Below are 25,771 nucleotides of genomic sequence, written 5' to 3' on the forward strand. Positions count from 1 at the left end.
AGATCTTCTTCATCGCGATTGTAAGCTTTGAGAAGACTTACATGGAATATTGGATGAATTTTTAAGTGGGATGGTAATTCTAGCTTGTATGATCAGGTCCCAACCTTTTCAAGAATTTTGTAGGGCCCCTCGTATCTTCGTGTCAAGCCTTTATGTACTTGTCTGGTAGATTTAAACATCCTTTGTGGGAGCTTTACCATCATCTCGTCCCTTACCATGAACTCTCTTAGCTGCCTCTTCTCGTCCGCCCATTTCTTCATTCGCTTGGCTGCCTTATGCAAATAAGACTTTGCAATGTCAAGTTCTTCATTCCATCCTTTGACAAACTTGTATGTAGGTGGGCTTGATCTTTTGTAGCCGTTTGTTAGCTCTTGGGGCGTTAATGGTTGTTGACCCGTTACAATCTCGAAAGGGCTCTTCCCCGTAGCCTTGCTCTATTGTAAGTTATATGAAAATTAGGCCACATCCATCAACTTGGCCCAATCTCGTTGGTTTGCACCTACAAAGTGCCTCAAATAAATCTCGAGCAAGCGATTCACCCTCTCAGTTTGGCCATCGGTTTGAGGGTGGAAACTAGTCGAGAAGTGGAGTTCTGATCCCATTAGCTTAAATAGCTCTCTCCAAAACTTCCCTGTAAAGCGGGGATCTCTATCACTTATAATGTTTCGGGGAAGTCCCTAATATTTCACGACATGCTTGAAGAATAGCCGTCCTACTTCTTCAACTGTGCAATCCCGAGGGGCTGGAATAAATGTTCCATATTTGGAGAACCGATCTACAATCACCATTATAAATCCGTACCCTTCATACGTGGGTAATGCTGAAATAAAATCCATCGATATGCTCTCCCATGGTCGTTCGGAGATCGGTAGTGGTTCCAATAAACCTACCGGTTTGGCTTGTTCGACCTTATCTTGTTGACAAATAAGACAACTCCTCACGTAGGCGTCTATATCACTTCTCATATTGGGCCAATAATAGGATCGTTCTATGATTGCTTTCGTACGATGAGTACCTGGATGTCCAACCCATTTGGAATCATGACATTCTTGTAAGACTTCTCTTCTCAAGTTGTTCCATCTTCGGACATACATTCTATTACCGATCGTGAATAATAGTTCGTCTTCGACCCAAAATTTTCTTGTCTTGCCTATTTTCTCCATTTCCATCAAGTTCTTTGTTAATGGATCATGGCTTAGCCCTTCTTTGATTCGATCAACAAGATCACAACTCGAGTGAGGGTCGCTAGTTCAACCTTTTGACTCAGAGCGTCGGCAATTACATTTGTTTTTCCCGGCTTATACTCCATGACATAATCAAATTATGCCAAGAAATCTTGCCAACGAGCTTGTTTAGGGCTTAGTTTCTTCTGATTTTGGAAGTAACTAGTCGCCACATTGTCGGTTTGGATAACGAATCTACTCCCAAGCAAATAGTGTCTCCATACTCGAAGGCAATGTATGATTGCTGTCATTTAGTTTCCGACTTTCGTAGGACAATAGATGGTCATCTTGTAATAACACTCATCCAATCGCGAAGTCTGACGCATCCGTTTGTACTTGGAATGATTTCGTGTAGTTTGGTAGCTTCAAGATTGGTTCCTCCGTGACAACTTTCTTTAGATGATCAAACGGCATTTGACACTTCTCAGTCCATTCCCATGAAACTTTTTTTTTTGGAAGGTCGGTGAGGGGAGTGGCTTTAGTTGAATACCCAAATATAAATCTTCGATAGTAGTTTATAAGGCCTAAGAATGATCATAGTTCATAAACGTTCTTTGGCGGCTCCCATTCTTGGAATACTCGTATCTTGTTGCTATCCACGTGGATCTTCCCATCAAACGATCTTATGCCCTATGAACGTTACTTCTGGTTAGGCAAAGGAGCACTTTTCTTCCTTTATGTATAATTGGTTTTCCATGAGTACTTGGAAGACTAACCTCAAGTGTTCAACACGCTCTTCTAACGACTCTGAGTAAACTACTATGTCATCTAAGTATACCACCACAAATTTGTACAAGAATGGGTGGAATATCTCATTCATTAAAGTGCAGAATGTGGCAGAGGCATTGGTCAATCCAAAAGGCATGACTAAGAATTCGTAGGAGCCATACCTTGTCACACACGTCGTCTTTGGTTCGTCCCCTGCTGCTATGCGTACTTGCCAGTAACCCGACCTTAAGTTCAACTTTGTGAACCATCATGCACCCCCGATTCGGTCGAATAGATCAGCGACCAGTGGGATAGGGTATTTGTTTTTCAGTGCCCGATAGTCTATGCACATTCTTATACTTCCATCATGCTTCTTTTGGAACAATATTGGGGCACCAAATGGGGCCTTTGAAGGGCGGATAAATCCATAATCTAGTAGCTCTTTCAATTGCCTTCTTATCTCTTCCAACTCAGGTGGAGCCATTCTATAAGGACACATTGCTGGTGGCTTAACTCCGGGCTCGAGTTCTATCTCGTGATCCACTTCCCTTCTCGGTGGTACCTTCTTTGGCAACTCTGGCGACATCACGTCCTTGAATTCTTCTAGTACTTTTTTCACTGTCTTTGGTATTTATGCGTTAAGAGGGATGGTTTCTTCTTTCAACATTGCTAAATACGTCATTTCTCCCTTCTTTAGTCCCTTGTTGAGTTGCATGGCTGATAAGATTCGGGAATATGTTTTGCTTCTTTCCAAGGGTACGATGTGTATCGTTGAATCCTTGGTGATACGCATGGTCTGATCTTCGAACGAGAAAGGGTGTAGCTGGTTGAAGAAGTCCATCCCCAAGACCATGCAATAGTCATCCATAGGTACTATGGTTAGGTCGATAGGACCCTTCCATCCTCCGATCTCGACAATTACTCCATAAGTGACTCCAAGAATAGGCTTGGAAGGAGAGTTGACAGCTTTCAACAAGCCTATTTCTTTGGTGTATTGAATGTTCATCTTTTCAACTTCATTTTTGGAGAGGAAATTATGGGACGCACCTGTGTCTACTAAGGATTTAGTGACTTTGTTGTTTGTACTAACTTTCACAAACATGAGTCCTTTTCCTTTCTTTGTGTGGGACTCTTATTTTGCCATCGGGTTGAGGCGTCACATGGAGCCTAGTTGTGCCTCGTCTCTTTCTTCTTTTTCTTCTTCGAAGACCATCACATTGAAACTTTTCTTCTTGGGACAATCTTTGATTAGATGAGGGCCGTCACATAAATAACACTTGACCTCCCTTCGAGACCCCCCTTCAATCGGATTTCCCTTGAAAGTTGATGGTCTTGCAACAGGTTTATCGTCCTTATGTTGTGGCCTTGTTGTTGGTCTCTCTCCCCCACTAGGTTTCCTAACCGGAGTATCTCTTCGGAAGTCCATAAGGTCTTTCGCTACAGCTATAGCTTCGTCAACATCTTGGACGTTCCTCCTCTTGAGCTCGTTATAAGCCCAAGATTGCAGTCCATCTTGGAAGTAAAATAACTTGTCTTTCTCCTATAAATCGGGCAACTCCAGCATCAAGGCGGTAAATTCTGTCACATAATATTTAATAGACCCGACATGTTTCAATCTCCGGATTTTCTTCATGGCTATGTCTTTAGCATTATGGGGGCAGAATTGTTTCTTGAGTTGTCTCTTAAACTCGTCCTAAGTGTCTATGACATATAATCCTCTCTCAATGTCACCATGCTTCCGCCTCCACCATAGTGTTGCGTTTTCACTCAAGTACAGAACGACCGTGTCTATTTTGGACTTGTCCTCCTTTAATCTGATTGCATTGAAATAAAATTCTAGGGACCAGAAAAATTCTTCAAGTAGTTTGGTATCATGCTTACCTCCATATTTCGAGGGCTTAGGTGCTTCTGTGTGTGGCGTCGTCTTCGTAACAGATCCTCCGACTATCTGTAACACCCTGATTCTCAAGTATTGATCTATGGTTATAAATTTTTCATGATTTCAAGGTCTACTCGACGAGTTAGTTGCCTGACTCGTCGAGTAGCAGCGGGTTGTTCCACGTGTTTAAGTGACCTACTCGCTGAGTCCAAGAAGGGACTTGACGAGTAGGAGCTGGAGGATGAAACCCTAATTTCTGGGGTTTTGCACCCTATTTAAGGGATCATTAGCCTCCTTTTGGCCTCCTTGCAGTCCCTTGAGAACTCAGCAAACCCTGATTCGTGTGAGTGTGCTCCATTTGTGTGTTTTAAGCTTTGGAAGAGGATTCTTGGTGAGAAGAGCTTGGAGAGCATGTGTCTAGAAGCAAGGAACGTGTGAGATCTGAAATCTACCTCAGTTGGCATCCTTTGGAAGGTATCAAGTCGTTATCTTGACCTCATTTCATTCTAGATCTCTTTTGGGTGAATTTTAGGGCTTTTCTAGCATATTAGGAAGCTTTTCTTGTGTATAAGCTAAGATCTGAAGTTGCAACTTCAGATCTGAGCTCTCTTGGGTCTCAAAGTCCTTAAAGTTTTCAGCTTTGGCAAGTATGAACCTCTACTCAAGTGAAAAACTCCATTTCAAGCTTGGTTTTGTCATTTTAAGACTTTAGAGCCTTGCATGCACGTAAAGTTTGCAACTTTACGTGATAAACATGCCGTGGGAAGCTGGATCTGCAATATGGAACTTTATCATGGCTTAAAAGTATATGTTTGGATGAAGGACTGAAGGGACTCGGCGAGTTGCATGGCCAACTCGGTGAGTCCGATGAAGATTGTCGTGGGCTCGACGAGTCAGTAGAGTGACTAGGCGAGTCAGCTAGGGTTTTCCTAACCTTTGGACACGAATGAACTTGGCGAGTTGCAAGGGAAACTTGACGAGTTGGCCAAGGAGTTTACGGCCGCAAACATTAGGAACTCGACGAGTCACTCAAGTGACTCGGCAAGTTGACGAGTTATGCAAGGAACTCGGCGAGTGGCTGGTTGTACTCGACGAGTTGAGGTCAACACAGACTATTGACCTTGACCGTTGACTTTGACTTTGACTAAGGGTTGACTATTTGACTTTTGGGGCATTTTGGGAAATTGGAATTTATAAACATTGTTGTGTGGCGAATATAGGTGGCGGAGTTGGTGGCGGTGATCCGAGAGTTTGAGCTTATCCTTTGAGTCGACAGTTGAGAGGTGAGTTACCCCATTATAGTAAGGGGTCTAAGGCACCAAAGCCGACCTATTGGATGTGATATCCTTGCAATTGTTAGTATGTTGAGTATAAGTCAGTGTTACATATTAGTTGTTATGCCAGTAGGGTAGATCTGTAGGACTACGTAGTATTGTGTGTGTTCATCTGTATGTGCATTAGTTGTGTTATATGTCGACATATTATGTGAGATGGGTTGAGGTGATACTGCTCCGTATAGTAACCAACAAACCCGAGAGCATTTCAGATACGAGCTGAGGGAGACTCGTACTGTGGGCTCAGTGGCAATCCAAATGTGAGCTATGGGCCCGGAAGGCAATCCAGACTCACACCGTGGGCCCAAGGATAATCCAGTCTGTAAAGTTGTGGACCCAGTATATGCTGTTATTTGTATATGTGTTATGTGTAGGGTATTAGTATTTTGGGGGAACTCACTAAGCCTCAGGCTTATAGTTTCAGTTTATTGTTTCAGGTACATCAGGGGATCACGACAAGGAGATGGCGTGATCGTACAGCTCCTCACGTTTTGTTTATGTTTCTGGGAGAACTTTGATTTTTATAAAGCACAAACAAAATCGGTCTTTTCTGGCCGTGAAATTTGGGGATGTCACAGTTGGTATCAGAGCATTAGTTTAAGCAAACTAGAAATTTATAGGAAATTTCTAAACTTAAGCTTAGAATGCTAAGCGATGATTGTGAGATGAGTGTCTAATATATTTTTTGGTAGTACACCTGAATTGACACAAACACTAGCTTACTTTAGGATTAGATGCCTAAATTTATTTTATGTGCTAAATGATTTATTTTATAGCATTATATGCCTTATATGCTATTATTTGATTGGATCTATGGTTTGTTGCTGACCTGATCTAGAAATTTTATCTGCTCAGGATTCTAAACATTTAATTACAATATTAGAACTGGCATGTAACTTTTCATAGTAATAAGGAGGAATACACGTCTAAACCTTCCTCTATCTATATTCTTGTCTCGATACATCGTACGTCTACTTTGGTGTATAAAACGTCATAGTGAAGACTCATAGTGAACTGAGTAAATGGAGGAAATGAGAAGGCTCACGATGGTGAATGATACCTATCGAAAGATATCGTAAGAGTGATATCTTGCCTTTAGAATACTTCTGATAAAATAACAGTATGTCTAGAGAAGTACGGTACATCCGAATATACACATTTGATTGGTGGGACGATAGAACGATTGGTATAATTCCTAAAGTTGTCCTATCGTCTGGCGTTTCCACCACCAAACGAGCTGAAGCAGAATTGATGATTAAAGATACACATGAAAGAAGTCCTAGTAGAGTCTAGAGAAAATTTTAAAATTATTTGGACACATTCGTATGTGTTAAACTATTTTATGATTTTAGGAAATAAGAACTTGGGGACTGCGAGACAATACTTGGGATGAGTATGAGTAGGTGTGAAAGGTAGTAGAGGCCTATACTACTGGAAGCACAAGACTCACAATTGGACCAGAGAATGTCACAAGGTTACCAAGAAGCTAGTAATTGATTCCGTTTTATTCAAGTATGTCGTTACCATCGTTTCGGTGATGACTAAGAAGATGATTATTATTCCGACCCTAGTGGTCATATCAAATCGAGTCCAACAAAGACGAGTATGTTACATGGTTCAGAGAACCAAGATAGATGTAACATCCGACTTAAGCCAGAAGATTGAAGTGAAAGATAATCGAAGTGATCAATAGAAGTATCGCAACCATTAGTTAAGTAAGAAGTAGCTAGAAATGCTACATGCTGGAATGTGATTATATCACATTAGAATATGAAGGAAGGTATATTCCATTATGGAATTTGACTCTAAAAGACCCGAGTCTAAGTGTTGTATCATACGATGAGAGGTCATTAAAACATGACCCATTGGTCAGTTACCATAAATAAAGGAAAGAACTTATATTAAGTCTTTTAAGAAGAAGAAGGAGTCTTCAATAAGGATTATATAACTTGAAGGTTACAATTGAAAGTCCAACGCAAGATAGAGAGCGTGTACAAGATCGAGCACTGCCTACAGTCAAGAAGTCCAAGACTTATATATTGATTCGAAGGAACATAGAAGCTACGGTTATTACCTAGGATGAAAAGATAACTTATGGAATCATTATACAAGCCCTATTTCGTTGATGATTCCGGGACGTAATCATCCTAAGGGGGAGATCACTGTAACGCCCACAGATTCAGGCTAGTCAATTTAGAGACGATAAGCGTCAAAAATGACATTTTTTACAGATGATTATTTAGAGTAAATAATCTTAACTAAGTTGTAGTATATGTCACAAGGTTTCCGTACATATAAAGAACGCTTAAATCCGAGTTATAACGAAGAAGTTATGACCTGTCGAAGTTTCGAGACAAAACCGGCACGGCACCGGGAATCAAAAAAAGTGAGTTTACGATAATGTAATTTTTAGCCTTAGGGGTCTAAATGAAAGTTTTAGAGTATGTCTCCACCTACGCGTGGATATAAAGAATGTACAAAACGGAGCTCGTATGCAAAAGTTATGACCTTCCGAAGATGCAGCTATCTGAGAGCATGACACGTGTCAAAAAACCCTAATCTGACTGGACTCACGATGTGAGCCTCTTTTCTCGCATCGTAAGGAGTCAAAACACCACTTTTCAAGGCTAGAATGCAGATGGAAAGTCTACAGAACGGGCTCACGGCGTGAGCATCAATTCTCAAGACGTGAGGAGTCAATCGGACACTATGCAAGCCTAGAACGCAGGTGGCAAAGCTACGAGGTGATTCAACCATGGCTCACGACGTGAGCAATGAATTCTCACGACGTGGGAGAACCAAAAACTGCCTATAAATAGCAAGTTCGACCTCAACCAATCTTACACCTAAAACTCTTCTTTCTTTGTCCTTTGCTGAATGCGTTTCGCATCCTGAGCCCGACGATCACGAACCGATAACTGTTTTTAGTTAGATTTTATCAACTCACGCTATTAAGGTGAGTGCATAGTTACTTTCATCTTACACATAGATATGAAATATTTAATATAAATTACATGTTATGTGTACATATTATAAGTATTCTTGATATCTATGTTAGATGAACGATTTATACATGTTTACGTGATTTAAACCGTATACATATTTTTATACTTATAAATATATATTGGGTAGCAACGGGTGATGAGAGATAGGTGATGATAGAAATGTGATGATAATTAGGTGATGAGAGATAGCTGATGATAAAAAGGTGATGATAATTAGGTGATGAGAGATAGGTGATGATAAATAGGTGATGTGAGATGAGAGGAGATACCATAACCTTGAACGAATATGTAGCAATGTAGTCATCTAGCAGAGTATAGATGATGACCACAGACTATTCTAGACAGTCATGTGGAAACACCAGCAAGCTCATAACCTGTAGGTGATGAAGTACGAGTTCAGGCGATGTTGTAACTACGTATTCATGCGATGATACTCTAACCGTTACTATGAATTACGAGTTCAGGCGATGTTGTAACTACGTATTCATGCGATGATACCCTAACCCTTACTGGACACGTATTAAGGGAGTAATCCCCAAATCAGTACTGTCTATGTGATGTAGGCAATGCTCTTTAGGAAAAGTCCTTAGGAACAAACATATAAGGAAATGTGATGTAAGGATATGAGAGGTAAATACGATATAGGAGATGACCCTTAGGATAAATCTTTAGGAAAGATTAAATTAAGGTAATGGGGATTGATAAGTGGGTTGATTGCTTGATGTTTAAACATAACAATTATATTATTGTGGGTTGAAAACCCTATGTGCTCACCAGGTTTCCCAACCTGACCCACTTAGTTTATTTGCATCACAGGTGTCGATACGAAGCTACTTTACACTGAGAGATTTAAAGGAGATGTAGATCACTAGTGTAAATAAATGTAAGGTCTGTTTATGCTTATGTTTCAGTATTGACGATGACATCCCAAATGTTTTAAATGAATAAAATACATTTCTTCGGAAATGCTTTGATAAAGTATTTATCATGTATTTTCTGGGAACAAATTTCACAACATTTTTATTAAAAGGGTACTCTGATTTTTATAAAGGATAAACAAAATCGGTCTTTTCTGGCCATGAAATTTGGGGATGTCACAAAATAAGAGGCTTCATATGATGTGAAGGGAATTGCATCTATAAAATATGGAAGAAAACAATGAAAGTGGCGCTATCTATCTAGAGCTCACTATATATATATATATATATATATATATATATATATATATATATATATATATATATATATATATATATATATATATATATACTATAATAAATGAAGATCAATTTTGCCACATGTCAATCTCTCATAAGTTTTGACACTTGTCAATTTGTGATATTTTTAAAATAAAATAAAATCCACATGTCAATTTCTAGATTTTTCAATTTTTAAAATTAAAGTCACATAATATTTACATGTATATATGTAAAGTATTAAATATAGTAAATGTGATAATAAATTGCAATTAATATGTTTTTTATTCCTTATTTCAAAATTTTATTTTAAAAAATATTTATTGTTTACATTTTGATATTTGATCTTTTTTTTAATCAACCCGTGTATTACACGGGTTTTACACCTAATATATATATTAGAGTAAATTACACGAATGATCCCTATGGTTTGGTATAATTTATGTGTTTGGTCTCTAACTTATTTTTTTAACTCGGAAGGTCCCTAATATTTGTTTTTGTTACGCGTTTGGTCCCTATTATTTGTTTTTGTTACGCATTTGGTCCCTATCTTACTTAAAAATACTATTATTTAAATATGGAAAAATTGTGGGGTAGGTAAGGTAAGGTGATGGGGGTGGGGTTGGAGGTGTGTTTATTTAAATAAATTAAAAAATAAATGGCAAAATAGTCTTTTTAGGTAAGACAGGGACCAACCGCGTAACAAAAACAAACACTAGGGACCTTCCGAGTTAAAAAAATAAGTTAGGGGCCAAACACGCAAATCACCCTAAACCATAGGGACCATTCGTGTAATTTACTCTATATATTACTTATAAGAAAACCTTTGGTTTCTAACAAATGGACACGTCATCTTGAGAAGAATCCATGTATGGATCCGGATCTTCTTTCGGGTCGGGTCTATTATTGTCCATTTTTATTTAAAAACAACAAAAAAGACATGTTACTGATTTTTTGACCCTCACGGGCTCACACATGTATCCCACCGTTTCAATCGTCTATTCATATTTTGAACACCTATATCCCACCATATGGCTTTCCCACCACTTTCACTTCCTTCCTCAAGAAAGCCTTTTCTCTCCCATTTTTTTTATACCTCACAGGTAATCCGACTAGATTGTATAGCTCATGAGACATCCCCTTCTATCTGAATCTTTTTTCTCTTTGAAACGATGTTGGTTTATGTTTTTTGAGTATGTCACTTCTCCGGCGATTTTAGTAAGCCCCCTCTGTAACTCGAACTGCCCTCTGTTGCTTGCTTATCACATAACACAATCACAAATTAATCAATCAACCATGGTGCTATTGCTACCTGGCTCATTACCGTTTCTCCTCTTCACTCTATCTATCTCCACACTAACCCTAAAGAGCCCCTGGTCATCTCTCTCGGCCACCACCTCACCACAACCATCACCACCGGCTGTTGTCTCTCCTACGATACTGGCATCATAATACTTCGATTTCTTTAGTTCTTCAACTATGATCTTTGTTTGATATTGAAATTGGTATTTCATTGCAACATGAAATTGTGGACAATTTTGCTTCTAATGGGAAAAAACAAGAAACAAAGACCGATTTCCAAATGCTCTTCAGTTTCGATTTTAGGGCTTTTGGTTCTTGGCTATTGAGTAAAGGTAATAACTCTTTTTTTAATTCCTATGCTTTTTATTTGTTTGTTTTCTTTAATCTTGTTTCGATTGAGGATTTTGCCATCTCATTTCTCCGTGTTGTTTTCCCTAATTAGGAATGCTCCAAACTACATGGACAAGATTTGAAAAATGAAGATGCGGATGTTCTGCTTGCCACTTTTGGATCCTCTTTTACCACCACCTTTCCTTAATTGGCTGAGTCACCCTCTTGACTTCCCCGTCACGCAGACTCCATCTTTCTTCTGTATTTAAGGTACTTATATAATTTTGGTAAGGTTTATGCGATTTTTTCTTTGTTCTTGTACGCTTGTTTCCTCTGCCAGCACCACATGCTTTGTTTTTCCGCCCATATCGTTGCCTCCTTCATAAGCTGGTCAACTTGTTGCCTGCCTGTTCTCTATCCCTTTCTTACTCAAGAAGATGTAAACGCCTATTTATTATTATTATTATTATTATTATTATTATTATTATTATTATTATTATTTTAATTTTGTGTTCAGTTCCTTGTTTACATCTATAGTTTGATGTTTTATTGATTGTTTTATACCTAAGTACAATTCTCTGTTAAAATGTTTGTTTTTTTAGATTCTGTGTTCTTCTGTGTGGATTGGGTTAACATTTGAAAGAAAATTTTATGATGCATTCCAACTACTCGATGAAATGCTTGAACCAATTTTCTGGATTTTCATTCTAATTTGTTATTATCCCGTGCATATTAGATTATATTAGATCATACTTAAATCATTATGTTCTTGAATACGTTGTAAACTTCAATGTATGTGAAGCCCATATAAAGTCTAAGATATTGAGGGTTATGTGCAACTTCATTAAACTAATTTGGATTTTCATTCTAATTTGTTATTATCCCGTGCATATTAGATTATATTAGATCATACTTAAATCATTATGTTCTTGAATACGTTGTAAACTTCAATGTATGTGACGCCCATATAAAGTCTAAGATATTGAGGGTTATGTGCAACTTCATTAAACTAAAAAGAGTAATGAATAGTTATGTTGAATTGACTATAATTGTAGTAAAAGAGAATTGACTATAATTGCAACTTCATTTCTACAGTGGTTGCGTCTTTTTGTTAGGTCAACCTATTGGAATAAGTTAACATGTCGGTATATCTTTATTCTTCTCCTTCTATGTTTTTTTAGTGAATTAACTCAATTTAGGCTCTTGACTTTGATGTCACCGTGTATGGCTTTACCATAAAATTTCCTTTCTATTTATGCTCTTTTACTAATTTAACATGTATTTTATGAAAGCAAAGGAATAAATAATGATTTTTTATGTTTCGGTAAATCCAGAGTACGCAAAAGATGGATATCCAGTAATAAGATTACAAGCAGATGGAATATGTCATCTATAAATTGATTGCGTTCTTGATTTTCATGAAATATGTAATGATGGAGATGGACTTCTACCTTCCATTTTGATGGTTTGTTTCAATTCCTCATTTTTAAATTCGTTTATCTTTTTATTAATTAGTGTTGGGTTTTGCCACATGTCAAGAAGCTATCAACAATAAAAGTGTTTATTTTGTCACAACTTATTTGAGAATTTGGTACTATGCGAAAGTATAAGAGCAATTTTGTGATTGCATATCGTTGGCGGATATCTAATTCATTATTCTGTTGGTTATAGCTATGCAAATTGATATCTTTGTGACAACACACCAAGGATTGCATTTCGTTTTCCTTAATCTTGGGTAAAGCTTAGTCAGTAAGTAGTGGTGAAAAGAGAATTGATGGTGGCATGAGGGTTGTCTGACGTGTGGGGGTGTATGTGTAATTGAAGGGAGATGAAACGACATGATGGATGGTGCTACACCTAAAACACACCAAAGATGAGGTGGTCATTTGTATCGTAATCTCTCAGCTCCTTGACACTTGCTTTATATTGTATATCCTTGTATTTCCACCTTATACAAATTTGTCTATATATAAACCATCTTGGAAATTATCCTAAATGAAAAGAAGTGGCAATGCATTTTCATTTCTTTGTGTGTTGTAGCATTTTACACATGTTTTCTTTTTCAATTATAGCATCCTGTTAAACAGAGAAAACTTCATCTTTACATCACCTTCTTGCATAATACATGACTGACACTAAGCCGTCGTAAGGACGACCATTAGAATTGCCTAGTATAATATAATATAATAATGAAAGATAAAATAAACGAATGGTAGACAAATTAAAGAAAAAAATGGTTAATTAAGAATCTGATGGCAGTATGTATGCAACTGTTTAAATGCTTGAATTAAGAATCTGATGGCAGTATGGGCAATAGTCTCTAAGGGATACCCTAAGAATGAGATAGGTAACGAACCTCGACTCATCATATAACGATCCATGTCTATCAGGGTTCAATTGTGCCTCTCAGCCACACCATTAAGTTGTGGTGTCCTTGGTGGCGTCAATTGTGAAACAATTCCACATTCCGTAAGATAGTCGTGGAAGTCGATACTAAGATAGTCACCACCTCGATTGGATCGGAGCATCTTTATCTTCCTGCACAATTGATTCTCCACTTCTTGCTTAAACTCTTTGAACTTTTCAAATGTTTCTGACTTATGCTTGATTAATAGATATACCCATATATGCTATAATCATCGGTAAAAGTCACATAGAAGCGGTTTGCATCCCTTGTGGTGGATCTAAAGGGTCCACGCACAACTGTATGTATGAGATCCAATAATCCCTTACCCTTCTCACACGAGCCAGTGAAGGATGACTTAGTCATCTTTCCAAGTAAACAAGACTCACACGTGTCATCCGACCTAAGGTCAAATGACTCCAAAACTCCATCCTCTTGGAGTTGGGCTATGCGTTTCTTGTTGAAATTTCCAAGACAATGCCATAAGCATGCCTTCTCCAAACCATTGGACGAATCAATGTGCAACATATTATTTCCTAAGTTGTCTAGAACAATCACAGTTTCATATATACCATTACAAGACAATGCTTCAAAATAAAATTTACCATTCAAGAAAGCATTAATAGAACCATTTTCATTATCAAACGAAAATCCAAAACCTTGTTTATACAAACCATGAAAAGAAATAATGTTCCTCGTCATTTCTGACGAGTAGAAACAATCGTTCAAATCTAATCCTAACCCACTACTAAGCAATAAAGAATAAACTCTTATCTTGGTGACAGGCGACGATATCCTATTCCCCATGATCAAGTTTATCTTCCCTTGCTCCACATCCCTACTTCTTCTTAGACCCCGCAAATAAGAAAAAATGTGAAAACCACATCATGTATCAAGGACCTAAGAACTAGCATGTGATGAGTTATTGGATTTAATTGTATAAATACCTGCGAAGGTGGGATTTATCTTCCCATCCTTGATTTCCTGCAGATATTTTGAGCAACTTCGTTTCCAGTGCCCCTTTTCATGACAATGGAAGCACTCTGCATCCTTTGGATTAGTAGAAGGAGTAGCAGAACCGCCTTTGGTTCCACTAGAAGAGGATCCATCATGGGAATTTCCCTTGTGGTTCTTAGAAGGAGCCTTCCTCTTCTTTCCCTTCTCTTGTCCAATAGCCAAGACAAGGGCAACAACAGTAGGAGTTGATGCGATAGCTTTGCCTTTCAAGCCAGTTTCAACAGTTCTCAACAACCCTTGAAGTTTGCTCAAGGTCACTTCATCCTTGTTCATATGATATATCATCTTGAACTGCTCATAAAAAGGAGGTAAAAAAGTGGAGGATTATATCAATGGCCAACTCTTCATCGAAGTTGACGTTCAACTTGAGCAAACGATCCACGTATCTTTGCATTCTTTACAAGTGGCTCGTGATGGACTCTCCATCATTCATTTTGGTTGTGATTAATGAGGCAACAATCTCGTACCTTTCTTGGCGTGTACTTTGATGGTACTTTTCCATCAAATCTTGGTACATGTCATAAGGCCAGAAGTCCTCGTAGAAATTTTGAAGCTCGAGAGTCATAGTGACTATCATAATGCAGGACACCTTTGTTTATTCGTTGCATTTGGCCCTATACTCGTTGATCTCTTCGGGTGTAGCAGTGTTTTCATTGATCTCGACGAGTTCCTTATCGAGAATCTCTTTCTTGTCCTCGTACCTTAGGGCCATGTGAATGTTGTGAATCCAATCATTGAAGTTGGACCCATCAAAAGTGACCCTCCCACAAATGCCCAGAAGAGAAAGTGGGTTGAAGGAGTTGTTGTTGGAGGAGTTTGAGCCTGAGATATGAAAAAGAAGAAGAACAAGTTTTGATTAGAAATTGATTCCTTAATATAACAACCAAATGAGATATTAAGGCTAGGACCCAACACAATTATTTACAATTCAGAAGAGGGATGACGTAATCTAATTGAAAATAATTTGAAGGTAGGTAAATGACGATTTACCAATTTCACCACCAAAAAAACGAAATCTTAAAAGAATTAACTTTTATGAAATTCCTAGATCTTTTGAGAATCATTAAACTTTTCAATGGCATGTTTAATCTCGATTATGCCCTTCAAGTTTGCGACTGGGATATCGATGATCGCAAACAAGGTGTGAATAACAATGCAAATATGCTTGGTACTCTCGATGCCATTTATCACCTAATCAATGTGTCGATTAGCCACACACGCTCCATTGATCTATGATAAACATCGAACTACCCTTTTCCACCTTTGTTAGTCCCAAATTAGTGTGTCGGTTAACCACATACGATTCACTAACGACTTGGCAAGGTGCAAAGTGCAATTTCATGGAATAACATCATTTTCACAGTTTTCCTAAAGTAACTAAGATTGGGAATTTATGAAAACATTTAGTTACTTTGTAATATTCATTATACTTATTAATAAAGAATTAGTTGTCCTATCCTACCTGTTCGGCTAACGACCCTCCACCAATCAAGGAAGCTGTGGGTGAGAGTGGACACCCATTCAACCGCTATTTTATAGACAGTTTCCTTATACCCCCTTTATAGACCGACTTAGTGAATGAGATCTACTAATGGTAAGACTGACTCATCTTATACATACATATATATATATATATATATATATATATATATATATATATATATATAAGTATTAATCTTTTAATATTATAATAGTATAAGGGATGAATTTTAAACTTTTAAAATTCTAGGGTTTTAGAATTTAATATTTCAAAATTATAACTTTTAATCAAATTTTAAATTCCAAAACTTGAGGGCAAATTTTGAAACTTTTCAAAACCTTTTAGATCAAATTTTAAAATAATTAAAATAATCATATAATTTTATCTTTATCAAAATTTTGATCTAATCCTTTTTCTTTCGTAAGATAAACTCAAATCAAATTTGACAAATAATTAATTTATCACATAATCTTGTAATTATATTAAAAATTGACATTTATATTTCATTTAGATGAGGATATTCATTACCATACCAGAAAAAACGATTTTAATGAGTTAAAACGACTTACGGTAATTATCCTTATGTAATTTAGGCTGGAAATTCGAAAAATCTGCCAACAGACGAGCCAACTCGTCGAGTCAGTGCATGGACTCGTCAAGTTGCCCCAACTCATCGAGTCCTGCTATGGACTGATCGAGTTCATCTGGCAGAGTCTAGATTTTGACTTCTTAAGCTTTGAATAAACAACCATGGCATCAAATATAACAGAACAACACCTTAAGCTCTGATACCACTTATGGGTTTTGAGCACTACAACATTCTTGTGGTGCACGTGCAACCCTAATGCTTTAAATCTAGGTTTTTTTCAAGTTATACATGCAAATCAAATTATCCAAAGCATGAACCCTAGCTAGCATAAAATTTTCAGAATTTGTAACATAAAACAAAGTTAGAAGAATACCTTTTCCTTGTAGCTTGTAGATCTTGACCTTCAAGAGCTTAGTGCCTTAATTGTTGCACCTCTAGTGAGTCACAAACACCAAATAGAAAGTTGGAAGAATATGAGAGAGGTTAGGAGGCTTAAAATCGGCTAGGGTATTCTCTAGGAAGCAAGTGTCCGATTTCAAGGTATCGTGGGGTCTTTATATAGTTGTGCAATTAGGGTATTTGACTGAAACCCTAATTCACTACTTAGGCCTTAAGCAATGCATTAGATCCTTCCAGAAGGCCTCTTATGGACGAAATCTATGTGGGCTATACATAGGATTTCGTACCTTCATCCCTTCTTAGGGGCCCACAAGCCCAACTTTCAAATATCATATAATTACAATATTAGTCCCCTTGATTTTATCAGTCTCTTTTGATCACCAAATTAATTCCAAATTAATTTTTGATCAATACTAATTAAATAATATGATTTCTCAATTAATATATTATTCGTATAATATATTAATAAATCATAATTAACCTCTTCCTCTATAATTCATCTTATCAAATTGCTATGGTGAAGGCAACCCAAAAGGACCATACTACTATCGAGTCAAGTACATACAAATCATACTTATGGGATTAGACACCTAATCCAACATTAAGGAGGTCAAATCTAGGGTTTTCAGGAGGCTAGAGAGTGAGAGAGGCTGATGATCAGCAACCCTAGATCTTTCATTCCATTAAATACTCGAAAATTAGGGTTTTGGGTCATCAGGCCTTTCTCACATCGTGAGACCTCATGCCTCACGTCGCGAGACTTCAAGAATGCGAGTCAAATGGTCAATGGTCACACACGTTGTGACCACTACGGCACATGTCGTGACCCTCCACCCAAATGTAAGAATTCAATAAATTAAGTACCTCAAAGTTCAAATGCTATAATTCTCCCCCACTTGAATCAAACTTCGTCCTCGAAATCCACCGCTTCAAATAACTCTGGATAATGCTCCCTCATCTAATCCTTAGGCTCCAATGTCTATTATGAACCCTTCCGGTGCTGCCATTGCACCTTCACCAATTCCACGACCTTGTTCCTCAAGGTCTTCATCCTCTTATCGAGGATCGTTACTAGTCTCTCTATATAATTTAGGCGATCATCCACCTGAATGTCCTCCAATGGAAAAAGTGTGGAATCATCAACCAAACACTTTCGAGTCTGAGAGACATGAAAAGTGATATGGATCTGACTAAGCTCCTTGGGTAGATCCAAACGATAAGTGACCCTGCCCACCCGGGCCTAAACCCTGAAAGGACCGGTATACCTGGGGCCCAACTTGTCCTGCTTCTTGAATTGGATGACACCTTTCCAAGGTGACACCTTCAGGAGTACCATGTCCCCAACCTGAAACTCCAAGTCTGACCGACGTCTAACTGCGTAGCTCTTTTTCTGGCTCTGTGCCGTCTGATGTCTGGCGCGAACCTGTTGAATTAATTTCGTCTTCTTAAGTACCACCTCAGTACCCCCCATGACCCACTGACCGACCTCACCCCAACATATTTGGGTCCTACACTTCCACCCGTAGAGCATCTAAAAAGGAATTCGATCAATGCTGGCGTGGTAACTGTTGTTGTACGGAAATTTTACCAAAGGAAGATATATGAAACATCCCAAAATTTTAAGCCAAAAAATTTCGTTTTTAAATAAGTAATTATAAAATCAGTAATCTGAAAGCATTAATAGTGTTATCCCATATCATAATCAAACCAATGTGTGTCAATTATCAAAACATATCATAAAAAGATAATATCATAGTACAACACCTAAAGATCTTGTAACGCGGAAAATCATAGTGTGATGCTCTACGATCATGCCGGCTCCTTTCCTCTAGAAGAAGAAGTACCTGAAACCAAACACGAAGCTTAGTGAGTTCCTACATCATACCACATACCATACAACAAACATACTTCCAAACATATCTGGGTGCTGGCCTCCCCTTCGGTCTATCTCAACTGGATACCGTCGAGCAAATCTGGGTGCTGGCCTCCCCTTCGGTCTATGTCAACCGGAACTGACGAGCATATCTGGGTGCTGGCCTCCCCTTCTGTCTATTTCAACCGGAAACTACCTAACATATCTAGGTCCTGGCTTCCATTTCGGTCTATTTCAACCGGAAACTCGGTCTATTTCACCCCTTACCACTACCACATAATATCATAGCACATAAGCACATAAAGCGCAACAGATAGTGGCATTCCAGACAATTATCACAAAGACAATCATCTCTACTATAAACAACTACTAGTGGGCCGACATTGGTGCCTTCGACCCACTTACACAGGGTAGGTAACTCACCTCACAATCAAAAGTTAAATATTGTTGCTCACGCTGTCAACTGCACCGGATTACTGCACACCTAAGAAATCATGCAATGAAACCCTTAGACTTACGCTCCTCATCAATAGTTGACAAAAGTCAACTTAGGTCAAAAGTCAACGCCTCGGGTGAATGGTAAACTTTCCTTAACATTCTGTCCTCAGGTCGTGAACTTCCTTGGCTCACGTCGTGAGAGTCAACTCGACTTGGGTCGACGCCGTGAGTCAAATCGGTTCACTCGTCTCAAGGTTTCAGATCGGGGCAATCGCTAGGCTCATGTAGTGAGACTATACTTCTCACGTCGTGATAACTGTTCCGTGAGCATTATGCTCTTAATCCTTTAATATGCGCATTGGGACTTTCCAGTATACCATATCTAGTCTAATGGACCATACAAATCATATATTTTTAGTCATACATGTCCAATGCATGACTTAAACACTAGTTAGGTCAAAAGATGGGTGTAAACATCAAGATTCAAACTTGGAGTCCATAACTTGCACTAAAATCCAGATCCAAGGGTTCTAACACAACAAATGACTCACTGGTCCATAAAGTTACCAACTTTATGGACTTCATGCTTGGTAATCCAAACTCCCATGCAAAGAAGGCAACCATAACCTAGATCTAGCAAACTTAACTGAAAAAGATAGGATCTTTATAACTTACAGAAGCTCACAAGCTTAGCAAGTCCACAAGGAAGGGCTTATCTCGCCAAAAGGAGCCACCATAAGAGCTTCTTCTTCTTATTCAAAGAAATCAAAACACCAATAACACACCAATACCAGCAACAATGGCCCAAGGGCTCAAGAGGGCCGAATCTAGGATTTTTCAGTGACTTGAGAGTGAAAGAAGCTGAGGATGGGTGACCCTAGCCTCCTCATTCTATTTTAAACTCAATTTTTAGGGTTTGGGACCATCAGGCCTGACTCACATCGTGAGAACTTATGCCTCACGTCGTGAGTTTCGAGAACACGGGTCAAACGGTCAATGGTCTTACTCACGACGTGACCACTATGGCTTACGTAGTGAGCCTATTCCAAGTACAAAAACTAAACTTTTATACCTCATGGTTCGGATGCTACAATATGTATCCCAAATACCTCCAAAATCCAGAACACACGCTCGAAGCATGTCCTCCAATGTCTGGATAGTCCGATCACTCTGTCTATTAGTCTACGGGTGGAAAGTCGTGCTGAAATGCAGAAGTGTAACAACCCACAATTTCAAGTAAATTTTTTTATTTAAATAATAAAAGTTCCTTTAATATTTAGAAGATTCAATCAAATTTATTTCCAAGTTTCAAATACAGAATCATACTATCCAAAAAGGTCAGAGTGTCCATGACAACTAGTGGGGAGAAATAATGGAGAGTGCACGCTGCGCCATCACGCCGGGCCCTTGCCCTTAGATCCTGAAGTACCTGATGATGGGTTTTGAGCATTACATCAGTCCTACAGTGCACATGCAACCCTAAAGCTTTGGATCTAGGTTTTCTCTAATTGTACATGCAACAAAATTTATCCAAAGCTATAACCCTAATCTAGCATACATAATTCGAAAATTGTATCTAATACAAAGTTAGAATGTTACCTTTCAATTGTAGCTTGTAGAATATTCAACCCTTGAGAGCTTAGTATCATAAGTGTAATACCTCTAATCGATCACAAACACCAAGGAAAGTTGGAGGAATATGAGAGAGATGAGAGATACAAATTTCGACTCTAAGATCTTTCTAGGGTTCAAGCCGTCGAAAATTAGATGCCCAAGGGTTCCTTATATAGCTGAGGTATTAGGGTTTCAATGAAATACCTAATCTGGTTGCTTAAGCCTTAAGCGGTCCATTAGATCCTTCCAGAACCCTACTATGGACGATTTCTATATAGGTTATCCATAAGATTTCGTCCATCCCGATCTTCAGGGATCCACAACCCATATTGCAATTATCTTATAATTACAATATCAGTCCCCTTAAATTGATTAATATCTTTTGACCACAAAATTAATTATAAGTTAATTCTTGACCAATATTAATTAAATAATATGATTTCTCTTTTAATATATTATTCTCATAATATATTAATAAATCACAATTATCCTCTTTCTCCATTATTCATCCAGTCAAGTTGCTTTGGTGAAGGCAACCCAAAAGGACCATGCTACTATCGGGTCAAGTACATACCAATTATTGTTATGGGCTTAGACACCTAATCCAATAGTCTCCAACTTGGATAAGTCTAATAACTATAAATGCAAGTATGACTTCAGAATCCGATTAGCAATTGTAGCTCTCAAAAGCCGCTATCAACTATGATCTTATTAGTAACTCATTCTTTAGATAAGGGATCGTATAGTGTTCTGTTCTCAAGATATCATGCAGATAAATACATGGAACATAGTCATATTTATTGTCCAGCAGTTTGTTTCCCAATTTCTGATTTGTTTGACATTGAACTTAATTGAACACATCAATTGAGTCCTGACTGGGCCCGACACATAAGTCAACACAAAATCATCGAGGGGCCCAAGATATCGCTTTTATTCCTTATAGGATAGAAGGAAGAGATAAACTTTGACTTATATGCTTGTACTATTTGCTCATTAAATCATACACAACAACACGTTTTATAACATCAAGTTACTGATGCGTTTACGCATTATTAATGTACAACCAACTCGCAAACAACAACTCATATATCTAGGTTTAAAGACTATATGGTATTATCATTTCACAATCACTCGCGATAAATTCCATGAAGTGATTAATGTGAGTGCAGGTTTAATCCAATATTCAAATCTTATTTCAAGAGCACTCATAAAATTTGCAGTAGACTATTTCTATGTCTAAACGCTTAGACAACCTATAAGCCAATTCATGACAGTCTTGATTCATACTTACTTCCAACGTATGATTGACTGTGGATAGTTTAAATAATCTTATAATTCAGGAAGTCAAAACATGCAAAGTGAAACAATAGTAAATAATTGACACAAGACAGTAATATTACTTATAAATAATACAACTTTATTTAATCATCAAAATGTCAATTACAATTTATCTATTACAAGTTTCTAAATAGCTATCTAATCACTAAAACTAATATTGTCCTTTAGCCCAATGCTCCTAGCGTGCTGCAAGTGCTTAACCCTACTCAGTCCCTTCGTAAGGGGTCTGCTGGATTCTCTTTTGATCCCTTGGTTCCTTGGTCAAGGCGACCGCACCATCATTATCGCAGAAAATCTCCACATGCTCCTTTATGTTTGGTACAACTCCAAGGTCTCCGATGGAGTTCTTTAGCCACATTTCCTTCATCGACGCTTCTCTCGCTGCTATGTACTCTGATTCGCATGTTGAATCAGCTACAATCTCCTGCTTGGAACTTTTCCAATTCACTGTTCCACCATTTAGGATAAACACCCAGCCCGACTGAGAGCAGAAATTATCTCGGTCGGTATGAAAACTGGCGTCACTATATGTCACACCCCAAACCTCGGATGGCGGAAACGTCTGGGGGTGGAGGATTTCATGCGTAGTATCATGACATACGAGTATAATAGTGATCATAGTAAATACAACCAATCATAAATATAATCGAAAAGGTTACATAGTTTCAACTGTTACATGTTTCGAAATCGATTACAATATGATATCAAAAATAGTTTGTCAAACGCCGAAGCGTTCCATCCTCAAAAGCTTGCGGTTACCTAATCTCATTGATTGTCTGAGAATACAAGTAATTTTGGAAGAGTGTCAACAATTAAGTTGGTGAGTTCATAAGCTTTTTGTATGAAGAGTTGAAATCTGTTATTTGTAAATGTAGTGTTTGTTCAAGAAAAATCCAATATTTTCCTTATAAAATGAGTGTAGTCTTAGTACCCAAAGACCGAAATGTACAAGTAAATTTCCATACTTATAGTAGTAAAGGTGGTTTTAAATTGAAATAAAACCCATGTTAAGTAATAAATCCCCGTAAAACTATATGTTTCGTTAACTCACTATGTGAGTCGTTATAACCATGCTATGACATAGAAGACCTGTGATGACGTTCTTCAGGCATCAAAATGTTATGATATTTGTCACCCCTGACCTGCCGGACGAGCTGTTGCAAGCAGCTTGGGTGTGGGTTGTCAATCCCAATATAGATCTATACACAACTATCACGCTCTCCCTACAAGAGACTCTGGCTATAACTACATGAATTTTACCAGTACTATGAGAGTACAATGAAGTAGTGTCTCACAATTTACGCTAACGAGTTTACTTGTAGAGTGAATGAAAAACCTTTTCTGTAGTGTAACTGAACCCCTTTTTGTAGTGTATTTATAGTGTAAAGAACCATAAACTATACCTATTATAGTTTATTATGCATGTTTATAGTGAATGAAAATCTTATCATGAATGACTAATTCTGTTTGTGATATTAAACTAACAAAAAATACATTCCACACATAGAAATTTTATTGCTATACACTTTGCTCAACACGTTGCAAAGTGTTAATAAATCGAAAAGTGTTTAACTAGTTTTTACTTTTCTGTACTGTTTTTAGAAAATCACAGAAAAATCACACGAAGTTGAAATCTGATTCCATAAACTCTGAGAGTTTAGGAAATGTGTCTATCTAATTCATAATTTTTATTATGATTTTTTAGTGGTCTCTAACTAGTGTGAAAATGCCCATATTCACAGACTGGTTCGAATTCATTTTCGAAATGATAGGCAGTTTTGTAAAAATCACCATTAATTGTAGAAAAATCGTATGAGGATGTGCAAGTGGTCATTAGAAAGGTATTAACCTAAACTATTTTCACCTTGTAAATTTTTGAAAAATAAAAAGTTTCAGATGCTCAAAACAGTACGTGAATGAGGCCCAACTTTTTTGTTGAAGGCTGTTGGTTGAGTTATAATGTATTTTAGTGTTGTAACTTGTATTCCCACCCTTAAAAATTGAGTAAAATGTGAAAATATAGGGGGTATGAACTCACCTTGAGTGATTCCCTGAGTTGGATGGTTGAAGAAAATAGGTTTCCAAGTCAAGAACACTTGGAGGATGCTTGAGGATTTGAAGATCCTAAGAACAAATATGACGATATTTGTATAAGAAATCTGAAATTTGAATGAAAGAGGGTGAAATATTCAAGGGTGATAATGATGAACTTACCAAGAGTGAAGTGAGAGTTGAGAACTTCTTAGAGATCTTCGAGTTCTAGAGAGAAGTGGGAGGGAGAAAAATGATGGGTTTTGGTCATAAGACATCCTATGTGCTCATACAAACCCTAATGCTTGGATCTAGGTTTCTCTATTGTACATGATTTGAATCCAAGACTATAAACCCTAATTCTAGCATATGGAAATCAATATTAACATATAATTAGGTTTAAGATAGTACCTTGATTGTTATGTAGCAATAACAATCCCAATTCCTCCTTGAATTGACTTTGGAAGGCTTAGAGTCACAAGTGTCACTCCTCTAATGGCTCACAAACACCATAAGCAAGAGGATGAAGAGGAGAGAGGTTAGAGGCTGCCCAAAAACGTGTGAAACCCTAGCAAGAAGCTTGCCCACGTTTTTTAGCCTTAAGGGTTATATTTATAGTGAGGCTATTAGGGTTATCTAACAAGGAAACCCTAATTTGGTTGCTTAAGCCCTAAGCAACCCATAGACTCCTTTAATCAAGCCCTTGGACGATTTCCTTATGGGCTTCCCATAAGAATTCGTCCACCTCTTGATTTAAGACAATCCATGGCCCAAATTGCAATTATCTTATAATTACAATTCCAATCCCTTAAGTTTAATTAATCTCTTTTAGTCACAAAACTAATTACCGATTAATTATTGACTAATATTAATTAAACAATATGATTTCTCCTTTAATATATTATTCCCATAATATATTAATAAATCATATTTAATCCTTTCTCTCCATAATTCATCCTATCAAGTTGCTTTGGTGAAGGCAACCCAAAAGGACCATGCACCATCGGGTCAAGTACATACCAAAATAGTTATGAACTTAGACACTAATCCAACAGTCTCTCACTTGGATAAGTCTAATAACTATTCTGCGTATGACTTCAGATCCTGATCTGCAATCGTAGCTTTCCAAAGCCGATGTCAACTCTGATCATATCAGATACACGTGTCCTTAGATAAGGGATCATATATTTCTCCATTCTAGATATCATATGAGATATGATTTCAAATCATTCTCTTTGTACTATATCTCGATTCCCGATTTATGACGACTGACTAATTGAACAAATCAAATTAGCCCTAGCCCGGCCGAGCATTTACGTTTGTCATCACTAAACCATCGAGGGGCCCAAAGATATCGCTTTTATCCTACTTTGAATAAAAGGAACGGATAAACTTTGATACAATGCTTGCTTGCACTCACGCACCGAATCACACACAACAATATGTTTTATAACACCAAGTTACTAGTGCGTTTACATATTATCAATGTGCAACCGATTTGCAAGATACAACTCACACATCTCGGTTTCAAGAATATAAGATGTTATCGTCTCACCAATCACTTGTGATACAATCCATGGAGTGATCCAAGTGAGCGTGGGTTTAATCCAA

The 25,771-nt window shown here is 37.7% G+C and overlaps 1 long non-coding RNA gene across 1 annotated transcript; it reads left to right on the plus strand.

Moving 5' to 3' along the window:
- The first annotated feature begins 10,341 nt into the window (after window positions 1–10,341).
- On the plus strand, window positions 10,342–13,003 carry LOC145091566 (uncharacterized). Its single transcript, XR_013702226.1, has 4 exons — window positions 10,342–10,979; window positions 11,090–11,247; window positions 12,312–12,442; window positions 12,649–13,003. It is a non-coding gene; the product is annotated as an uncharacterized LOC145091566 (long non-coding RNA).
- Window positions 13,004–25,771: the final 12,768 nt, after the last annotated feature.

Source organism: Lactuca serriola, chromosome 1, assembly GCF_051521515.1.
Source record: "Lactuca serriola cultivar US96UC23 chromosome 1, Lser_US96UC23_V15, whole genome shotgun sequence".
NCBI classification, from domain to species: domain Eukaryota; kingdom Viridiplantae; phylum Streptophyta; class Magnoliopsida; order Asterales; family Asteraceae; genus Lactuca; species Lactuca serriola.